The following is an 11,222-nucleotide window of genomic DNA, read 5'->3' as shown; positions in this document are numbered from 1 at the left end:
AACACGAGGCATCAGGAGTTATATAAATTCGTCGCTGTGGATTGAGGACCAGTGATGAGTGGTGTCCGTATCAGGCCTGCAACGGAGTTATTGACTATAGTGCCGGCTTTCATTTGTTTTATTTTATTTTTTTGGTGGGCCCACTAATTAAATACTGTCAGTAATTTTTTTTTTTTTGGAATGAAGTTAGTATTCAAGGACTCATCTGTGGTCAGGACTGTTAAAAATTATTTTATTTAGAACTCCAAAAGCATTTAACAGAAGAGAAAGTCCCTGTTTATAAACCAGGTGGTTGACAAAGCCTGTGGTATTTTATTGGTATTTTGTTTAATATACCTGTTTTCATTTATAATTATTCAGTTCGACAAAGCGAAATTCTAAAAGTTCACATGTGGTCTGCTGTAATTTGCATTCTTAAGTTGGTCAATAAATACTTTACTTTTACAAAGTCTCATTATTTATGGGTCAGACGTAGGCAGTTTATTACAGTTTAATTCTTTATGACAATTCATCACCTGGGGGTTCACTGGGAAAGTTTGTGAAACCAATTTCTTTGTGGTTAACGTTAAAAAAATAGAACCCAGAGCGCTAGATCTATCCGTAGATATAAGAAAGCGCTACATTTACTATAAAAATAAAAAGGTTCAACAAGGTTTAGTCTTAAAGACTCAGAAAGAGCGAAAAACCGGCCAGGCTAAAGTGTTTGAGAGAAGACAAAGAGCTATAAGTACAGAGGTGCTGCTCCTCTGTTCAGTTTGGATTTCTCTGTATTTTTTTCTCAATTTTATGGTGGTTTCACCAAATTAAACAGCTTAATAAGACTAGACTACTACATTAACATGTCTGTGCATGCTTATTAATATCCAAAGTGTCACGTAAGTAAGTAAGTAAGGTAAGGTAAGTAAGGTTTATTTATATAGCACCTTTCTTAGACAAGCTTCACAAAGTGCTGTACAATATGAGGCATAAAATACATATTAGCACCATATAAAATACATACAGGCAAAATATAAATACAATCATAGCATGAGGCATAAAATGCAAAACAGCACCATATAAAATACATCTAGACAAAGTAAATACATCATAGCAGCCCTTGATAAAATTAGTCTAAAATGCTTGGTCAAAAAAGAATGTATGTAGTTGTTTTTTAAAATCATTCATGCAGTTCACAAAGCACAGGTAAAGTGGTAGAGCATTTCACAGTCTGGGTGCAACTGCTTGAAAAGACCTATAACCTCTCGTCCCAAAACGGGTTTGAGGGACCATTAAGAAGTTCTTTTCAGCAGAGCCCAGACTGTGAGCAGAAAAGTGAGGTTGAATCATGTCGTAAATGTAAGAGGGAGCCTGTCCATTCAGGGCTGTACAGGTCAGGACCAGGATTTAAAAGTTTCTGCAGTATTCAATGAGAAGCCACTGTAGAGCTTTTAGGACAGGGGTTATGTGAGTTCCTCTGGTTATACAGTACGTGTCAAAATCCTTGCTGCAGAATTTTGCACTAGCTGCAATCAAGCTAGGTCTTTTTTGTTCAGACAAGTGAACAGGTTATTGCTGTAGTCCAAACGTGACGACACAAATGCATGGATAAGCATCTCAAATCATTTTCAGGAACAAAATTTCTGAGTTTTGGGATATTACGCAGTTGAAAGAAACAATTTTTTATTAAAGGTTTTATGAGCTGCTCCAGAGACATTGCCTCATGAAATAAAACTCAATAAAACTTTTGTCACCTGGTTTAAGTTGTCTGTGCTGCTTAATGCCAAAAATGGCTTTGTCTGGGGCAATACTGAGTGTCTAATTTTTTCTGAGTTCAGTTGTAGGCTATTGCCACTCAACCACTTCTTTATTTCGGACCAACATTCAATCAGAGAGTTTAATTTGTGGGCTACAGGTGTAGTGAAGGAGCAGAAGAACTGAATGATGTCTGCATATGGGACATTCTCAAACTGCTGGATAATCCTACCTAAAGGGAGCACATAGATCAGGAACATAATAGGTCCTAGAACAGAACACTGAGGTAGTCCACATACTACGTAGTTTGGCAGGACCAGACATTATATGATTTCATTCAGGCTGTTTATCAAGATGTGTCGGTCAACTGTGTCTAAGGCTGAGGACAGGTCTAGCAGAATTAGGGCAGTAGGGTTACATAAGTCAGCAGACATCAGGATGTCACTTGAAACTTTAAGCAGGGCTGTTTCAGTGGAGTAGTGTCTCTTGAAACCAGATTGAAAAGCATCATATATCTTATTTGCCTCTAGGCAATATATGAGTTGTTTAGACACCACCTTTTCGAAGATTTTTGGCAAAAAAATGAAGTCTACTGTAGATATTGGCCGATAGTTTTTAGCTTGGGCTTGATAATGACCTGGTGGTGGATGATTCATTCTGTATTTAACAACAGCAGACAATTAAAATTTTGGCAATCAAACATAATAAGAAAATCTAAATAATGAACTTGATATTTTAAGGTTTGTTGGAACATTTAATGCTGTGTAACTGTTGATTAAACTTATTTCCCTACATGGGACCCTGGCCATCTTCCTGATGGATCAAGATTTGTCCGTTACTAATTTTTCAGTAAATAAACCCTTTTCCAAATTTTAACTGACTTGATTCTGCAAAGTTATAAGAAGGAAGTTAGAAAGTTATATCCGAACATGTCAACAACTGCATTCAGACAGAATGTTGCGGCTTAACTCCAATCTTTTTCACATGGTCTTTCATCCTACTAATTATATGTGATTGCTATCAGACTGCAGTCTGAACACTTCAGGACATTAAAGTGACCCCTTGGTGCCTATTGTATAAAAATTTTACCAAAAGTCAACACGTCATAACAACTCATCTAAGTAGTTTAAAACACACATATGTAAAGTATTATCCATGCACATTTTCAATGTTCTATGAGTGTAGATTTAATAATATGATGCCTCAAATATATCACAAACATTAGTGCACGCTCATTTTCTGTGCTTGTCATTTGCTTTTTATCCGCCTATAGATTCTATCTTACTTGCATGTGGACCTGTTTCTGTGTTGTCCTGTCAAATTTTGTCACTTTGGAGGCTTTAACCACTGGACAAAGCAACTTGTCTGTGATGGGTAGGCAGAGTCATCATTAAATATAACATGGTCTGGATAAATATAGGATTTTCACTGGCTGTAGGGTGTCCAATGTAGGTCAAACATTAACTGGAAATTGGAAGACAGTTTACTCTGGTTACCTCGGCAAAGTGTCACAACTCAAGATGCGGGATTTCCTGAAAACTAGCCAGTTACAAGCAGGTTGCTTTTTCAGGTGGGTAACTCCATCACAGTAACAAAAGTTGACAGGAAGGAGCAGAAAAAGGTCCATACTCGAGGATGGAGGCTGCATGCACACAGATAAGGAGCCAGCACTCATGGGTGTGATATATTGGGGCGCCATGGTAGTCAATTTGCACATGTAATACCTTAAGCAAGCGTGTAAGGAGTGGTTTATGAGCAACTTGCTGAAGTAAAGCTGCTTGTAGGAGTATTTAATGCATGTGTGCACTTTTGGTAGTATCCTGAAGCCATAGGTGGAGAAGGTTGTTGACAACCTGCAGCAGCCCATTGTGTGTAAATAAAGCTTTGGTGAAAAAAAACACCAAATGCCATAGTGGATGCCAGTGTCTCATTATTAATAAACTGTTGGGCAATTGGAACCAACATGTCTAGGTGAATCTATGCTAGCAGCAGGTGCCACACAGGTTGAGAAGCACAGTGCTGCTAATACACTGTGAATCACAGAGGAGACAGAGCTGGTTTTGTCTGAGCTGCATTTTCAAGAAAAAAACGAAAACATAAATATAATAAAAAAATATATTTAAAAAGAAAGACAAATAAAATCGACACAACTTAAATTAGTGAATGAATCACCCGTTTATTTCTTAAAAAGAAAATAAATAAAAGAACATAGTAATCACAAAATCACTTACAAATGAGAATTTCATTTTTTATAGAATAATACAAATTCTACCAATTATAATTGTATAAAATGAGAAAGAAAAGAAATCTTGTGTCAAATAAAAGTGAAAAAGAAAACGGTTTTCAATCGTAAGGTTATAGCCACATATCCCTTTCTGGAACCAATTAGACACACCTGGTCTTGGGTAAAAACTTAAATGTCCTAGTTTTATTTCAGTTAGTGTGGATGGAAAAGTAAAAATAAATTAAAAATTTCACAATAAAAGGTGGAACTGGATTTATGCCTTCATAGCTTTTCCATACTGTTATCCTAAAAAAAAACCTGACATGATGTGATCGTTTTAACAGCATAGATGTTTTTTTTTTTTTAATCAGGGGATTTGTATAAAGTTTGCTTCAGTTGATTTCAGAGATTTATACTGTATTGCTCTGCATTTTCGCTGGATATGCCTGACTTCCTAGAACAGCATTTTTAGACTTAAATGCTTCTAGAAATCCTTTTTTGTACCTGCTCTGTCTTTTTCTATACCACAGGTGCCACTGGGACTAATCCCAGCAGTCAATACTAATGACGTATGATTTGCACTCTGGGCAGAGCTAGTCTATTACTGGGCCAACTGATCACTCTACTCTGACAGGATCATAGTATTTTATTAACAGATAACCATTTAATGCTTATGGACTATTTGAACTGGAAGCTAGTTTAGGATAAACCAAGATAATATGTTTTAACTGGTAAAAATATTTACACACCTTTTAGCATAGATGTGTAATTGCACGGATGTTGTGGATGTAAATGGGAAAAGAGGAAAAGTATCACATTCTGTCACTGTTACTGCATACCTGCATAGGTAATTTCTCCTAGGGTTAGAAAGCTATAAATATTGAAGTTATCTCACTATTGCTCAATGAAGTAGCAAGGTGCACTCTATCATGAACTGACCAATGGAGACACTAATAGAGTCTATAGAGGTAACTTAGAAATAGAGAACACTCATTGTAAATGTTTGGTAATTGTAAGGGAGAGTATGGGAAAGAAAACAATATATTTAACCTTTTGAAATGCTCAATGCTCCTTTAAATGTATTTAAATTTACAGTTACATCCTTTTAGTGCCCCTTAGGAATCCTATGTAAGTATCAAATAACAATGAATAATAGCAAAGAGGGAAAAAACAATATTTCCAAATGCAGCACATATTTTATCTGGAAAGTATGCGTAAAACTTTTTTTTCAGACGGCCTAAAATCCGCTGCAGTCATTTTACATCTCTCAGTCACCTTATTAATTAAAAAAGTGCATCTGTGTGTCAAACAAAAACCAGAAGCTGTTGTAGAAGGATTTCAAGTGTCTTTCAGAGAAAAAAATCTGTGAGAGCGCGGCATACAAAAAGTAACCAAGTAATGAGAAAAGAAGGAGTATGAAAATCCTATTTGATACATTTTCTCGACAGTAGCAAATAGTGAGGGCAGCATTATGCTGTGGGGATCTTTTTCTCATGTAAGACCAACCTTTCAAGGACAATAAGGAAAAAAGATGGAGCTAAATACAGGGTTATTTGTGAAAAACCGCGTAGAGGCTATAAAATTTGACCGTTTACAAAGGAAAATATTTGTGATGTTGAAATTTTATGTTAAAAACAGATTGAGTTGGATAATAAAGACTTTTCATGAAAATTAGGGGGGGGGGGGGGGGTAAGTAGAAATACACATGCATCACAGTTTCTGATTCTTTTACCTAATGTTCATTTCAATTTCTCAAAAAAACATTGAAGTTTGTGGTCATGAAAAATGACAAGACTGAAAAAATCTGAGGCTTATAAAAACATTTGCTGAACGTTGCACACGTAGAGAGCAAAGGTTTATAAAGGTGGCACAAGAGAGATGATAAACTGTGAGTGTTTCCATGGCAACTACACAATTAGCTGGAGGAAAAAACAGTGAGGTTGAACTGAAAACTCTCCCTTACCTTTTAGATCAAACTTAAACAGAAGTCCGAAATAAGATAAGTAGGTTAGAGGTTGAAGGTTGAGAGGTCATGTTGCATGACACTTTCCTTTTCTTCTTTATTGTTAACATCACCTCAGCAAACTGTTCACAAGAAGCAACTCTTTTACTTTGAGAAAGCATATCAGCAAAGAGATGAGATTCTGCCAAAGAATGTTAAAACCCAAAAGTGTTCACTGCAGAAATGATCACATCTTCCCTAAATACAGTTCAATCTGAAAAACTCACATGAAGAGAAAAGACAATTAGAAGAAATGTAATAATATAATTATTTGGTCTTTGGCGCTCAGACCTTGGCAGGGAACATAGCACTGCATTTTGACAGATATGCATGAACAGGAGTAAAGAACAGGGCTGTTTCCCCCCAGGCCTGAAACTGTTGGTGGAGTGGAGATAGATGAAGCTGGTCAGTCTGTAGACTGCTGGTTAGAGAGACGGTCTGCTGAGATTTATGGGGAGAACCAGTGGACTGACTGAGCTGATACTAGAGCTTCACTCAGAGACCTGGAAGATGGAAGTCCAGTTGGATAACACAGGTTGAGAGAACCTGTCCCTGATGAGCAAGCATAAAGCGACAGTGGAGAGGAAAAACTCTCCATTTAGAAGAAACCTCTGGTTGAACCAGGCTCAACATGACGGTTTTCTGCCGGACCCGGTTTAAATGAGATGCTGCCTCTAGCAAGTTTAAATCTAGGGTTTCCCAGTTCCCCACTCATCAACCCACCAACTCTGACTAGCTCTGACCCTATCTATAGTGAAGAGAATATCCTGCAACTGAATCACCATTTCTCAATATGTGTACTTGTGTGTTCCCATGTACTCGTGAAACGTCATCAGCCTCAGCCCTAGTACTGTTCCAATTTGCAAGAACAGCAGAGCGTGAACGGACAAAGTCTCCAGATTTTGTTCTCCCACCTCCTATTTAACCAGAATGCATCAGAGCAGACTTTATCCATTCTTGAGATTGACAACTGTCCCAGCATGCACTGCAGCAGCAGCTCCCAATGCAGCGTTCACAGAGCTCAGAGTATTAAGTAAAAAGTTATATTCTCTGTTGCTGTTGTTCAATAAAAATACGTTTTCATATCATTTGAGTCGAGAACATTATACTTCCAAGCATCACTATATGGCCCATTTACCGATTTAATGTGTAATTACAAAAACAATTTCCGAAGTTGAGAGGACCACGGCAGAGGACCTTCGAGAGTAACGGCAGCCAGGGCTGATCTTAGCCCGTCTGCAGCAGCCCTCTCTCGCCATAGCCGTGTGCGAAGGACCTCTGGCTGTGATGGTGAGTTTTTTGTTTTATTTGACAAAATGTTCATTTTATTTGCGTTTATCTGACTTTGCTAATTATTATTACCCAAATAAATGAAAAAAGTCAGAATTTATTATTATCTGGAGACTATTAATAACTGGAGGTGAAATGCAGCTCCAGACGAGCTGAGCGTGTGGTGATGTCATGAGTACGCTTCTGTTCCAATTGACCCATATTTATGCTGCGTGCTCCCAATCTCCTTGAGTCCACACTTTCCTGTGTTCTTCTCAAGAACATACTTGGCGAGGACACGAGTCAATACTTGTTTTTTTGTGAATTGAGAGACGGCCACTATGTTTACTGTGGAAATGACACCTTCCTGCTACACATGGTGTTTTGAATGATGGCCATAAGGCATGCATCCTCTACTGTTTGCTGTGTCCTAAACTGTGTTACTTAGCTGCTTTTATCTATCACTCACAATGCATGGCAAATTTGCAGCCAAGCAATAAATTAAAAACTTTGAAGTAAAGCTCTATTAAATGTAAAAGCCTGTCTGCTGTATTCCTTGGTCGATATGATGCTACCTCGTGACTAATATTTTCGAACCAATATCTGAGGCTTTCACACAGGAACTGGATAGATACTGATGTACACTGACAGAAAACTGTGACTTTTATTATTTAAGCATCCAATTAAAGAAAGGTAAATAGATGTTTGCCACAAAAATAAGGAAAAAATATGAAATAAAATCATGTATTGTTTACTTTCTGCTTAGCACTCTGTGTTGCACCATTACCATGTAAAACTCCCAATACAACAAACTGGATTTTTGCAGTAACATTTTTTTAAAAGTTCAAACGAAAAAAAAAAAAACTTTTGTAAGGCACCATAAACCTCTTCATTGTAGCCAAGACTAGAGTACTCATCCATTGCCCTCACAGATAACGTATCAAACATAAAGAGAAAGCTGCAGAGATACATTATGCATTAATTCTGTGCTGTAAGCAAACATTGAGATGTCCTATTGATTGCTTTTGCTCTTCATGGCCACTACATGACTGCAATGTGCTGCACCAGATCAGCTCCTGCAGAGTGTGAATCCCTCAGCAAACACGCAACATTATAAGAACATAGAGTTTTGACTAACTACCATTGGAAGTTCTCATCCTTTCCCTTGGATTCCATATCTAAACTGCTTCCTCTTACCAATCTGTGGTTTGGGAAATAAAGGAAATAGGGAGCATATTGTTTAAGGACATGTGTAAATAATGCATTCAGCTCATTCTAAAAAAAATAAACATCCAGGTTCCAGATAATTTCTAATTATCTTACTTGAAATAAAGGCTTGCTGAATGTTGACAATATCAGGTCTAACCATGTATGACTAAAGGGAGGATATTACACCTAAATGCAATAGTTTCAGAGGAATCTCTAAATCATGTATGAATTCAGACACTTTACAGTAGAACTTCAGAGTCCAGAGCTGAGCAATTGACATATCAAGGACATCAAGCCAATACAGGTATGTTTCTCTACTAGGAACATCTATAGTACATGTTGCCTTCAAGGGCAAAACTGAATGATGTAGATGTGGAAATCACAAAGCTGCCCAGATGCAGTATCTTGCAACTTTGGCATAAAATGTTATCATTGATGTTCTGAATCAGCTTCTGCTTTGCTTCATCTCCACATGCCATTAACTAAACTGTTCAATATAATTATTTTCCTTGTTTGAACAACATAACACCAACATTAAATTACCTTTAAAACCATACAGACACACAAACAAACACTTGTTGTGTCACACTATCCTTGTGGGGACTTGCCATTGACTTCTATCCATTTTATTTTCACTTCTATGGCCAAACTGTAACCCCAACTATTACCAATATATACTTAAACCTAACCTAAACTCAGTTCACCCCTTAGTCATCAACCTAATTCCCACTCCAACTTCTTCTCATGGGGACCAGTCATTGCTCCCCACAAGTACATATACAATAAGTCCCCAAAGACTATATGTGATTTATTTTCTACCTCCTTATAATGAGGTCATATCTATTGAAAATTAACTATTATTCTGTTATATGTAATATGTGTCAGTGGGGTGGAGGTTTGACAGGACCTATATGCAGAGACTGAAGCTGAGGTGGTTTCTTGCAAGATTGAATTAACCAAAAAGGGCAACAGAAGCAAAAATCCAAAAAAATAAATCCACCAAATTCTGAAAACCAGCAATACTCACAACAAGGGTGCAAATAAATTATGACAAACCAGCAACGATGACTGAGCAGGAGGTGTATATATGGGAGAGAGAAACAAAGACCAGGCTAATCAGCCAATTGGGAGCAGGTGTGGACAGAGGAGTCTAGAAAGGAGCTCGGGAGAAGGAGACCACAAGAGGCAACAGAGAGCAAACAAATACGTCCAGAAAATGCCACAAAATTTGGAATTAAATTATTTAGGAATTGAGGAATTGGGATCAAAGTGAAAACTGAAAACTCAAAAAGAAAACTTAAACAGAACCAAAATTGTGACAATATGTATGCTTGGATAGAAGGTCTTGCATAAAGCTTTGTTTATCATTAGTATAACAGATCAAACTAGACACAAAATGCACTGTCATTTTATAATAAAATGCTTTCATTAATTAGCTTCAGGGAAGCAAAAGTTGCATTTAAATTGATTTTAAACAAAGAAAGATCCTACTGGTGGTTGTCATACAAACCATTCCATTGCAGTTTTTACATTGTAATTTAGAGGGGTTATTGCATGTAAATACCTTGGGGGGAAAATAAAATCATATTTAATAAAAGAAAAAATGGGAAAAGCTAAATTTGGAAAAAAATAACATGCCTTCTATGGGACCTTACATTTACTGGAGTGGTTAGGTGTGATAAGTCACATTGGCTGCATCTGCAGTGTTGAGCATCGTCACGGTCCAACAGGCAATTTCTATTTTGAGACCAGAAAAGCAAATGGAACACTCTAAGCTGCTAAAATGCAAAATGCATTTTACACATGCTGCACTGGAAACAATTTCCACTGAGATCAATTGAGAATCCCAAAAGGAAGCTGTAGGAGGTGAGAGATTAGGAGATGCTCCTGTACACTGTGCAAGAACAAGCAAAGGAGCATGAGGTGTTTTTTTTTTAAATGCGTTGGTGTTTGTGTAAGGTGATAATTGCCCTCTGGTCCAATGCCATTTTGTGTGCAGACAGTCTTGTCTTGGGTCAGTGGATAGGTATTTACAACCATGTGTTTGTTCAGAACCGGGGAACAATAAACACAAACTGCACCCCAGGATCAGAACCATTTAATGCAACTAAAAAGAAAAAGTGAAATAAAATTTTACTTGGTGGCATTCCTAACATTTTCAATGAGAAATTACATCCAAATATATTACTGCCCTCCATTTGTGCCTTCATTTGTAAGTTTATAATGAAGTGAGAGGGTCACTGCTATTATAGTGTATGACACAACCTCACCCTATCAGCGTATCTGTGCTCATCACACATTTATCATCCTGTTCCTTCAGTTTGCCTGTAGAGGTTTGGGACTGTTCAAGGACATAAAGCCAAATAGGCATGTTACATTTAAGAAGGAAACCCTAAAAATAATCTCCATTCCTTAGAGCAACTTGCACAAATACCCATATCTTCTTAACTAGTTCACCTTTTTATGACCACAAGCTTATGGATATTCATTTTTGAAAGACCCTTATAAAGCAGTGCATAAATGTTGGAAGAAGCCAGAATTTCCAGCTTAGACTCAAACATGCATGGCCAGAACATTTCAACTCCAAGAAGAAACATTAACTTTCAAACCTGGGACAAATCTTGGTGTAAGGCACTAGTGCTATTCACTATGCTATCATGAAGAAGACAATACATGGTTCTCTGACCTTTTACACCCTGTTTATACAAATACCCACAATAAAAGACCATTTAATTAGTAAACAGAGTACAGGTGTGGAAGTTTGTATCAGTATAAGTACAGCTGTTT

The 11,222-nt window shown here is 37.2% G+C and overlaps 1 protein-coding gene and 1 pseudogene across 1 annotated transcript in view; both read right to left on the bottom strand.

The window, feature by feature from the left end:
- Nucleotides 1-3,430, bottom strand: part of LOC107098149 — a 5,867-nt pseudogene extending 2,437 nt beyond the window's left edge.
- Nucleotides 1-11,222, bottom strand: part of LOC107098174 (urotensin-2 receptor-like) — an 81,348-nt gene that overhangs the window by 50,606 nt on the left and 19,520 nt on the right. The window lies entirely within an intron of this gene.

The sequence above is a fragment of the Cyprinodon variegatus genome, unplaced genomic scaffold (genome assembly GCF_000732505.1).
Source record: "Cyprinodon variegatus isolate N-32 unplaced genomic scaffold, C_variegatus-1.0 Scaffold26, whole genome shotgun sequence".
Classification (NCBI taxonomy): Eukaryota; Metazoa; Chordata; class Actinopteri; order Cyprinodontiformes; family Cyprinodontidae; genus Cyprinodon; species Cyprinodon variegatus.
This window is presented reverse-complemented; position numbering and strand designations above follow the sequence as displayed.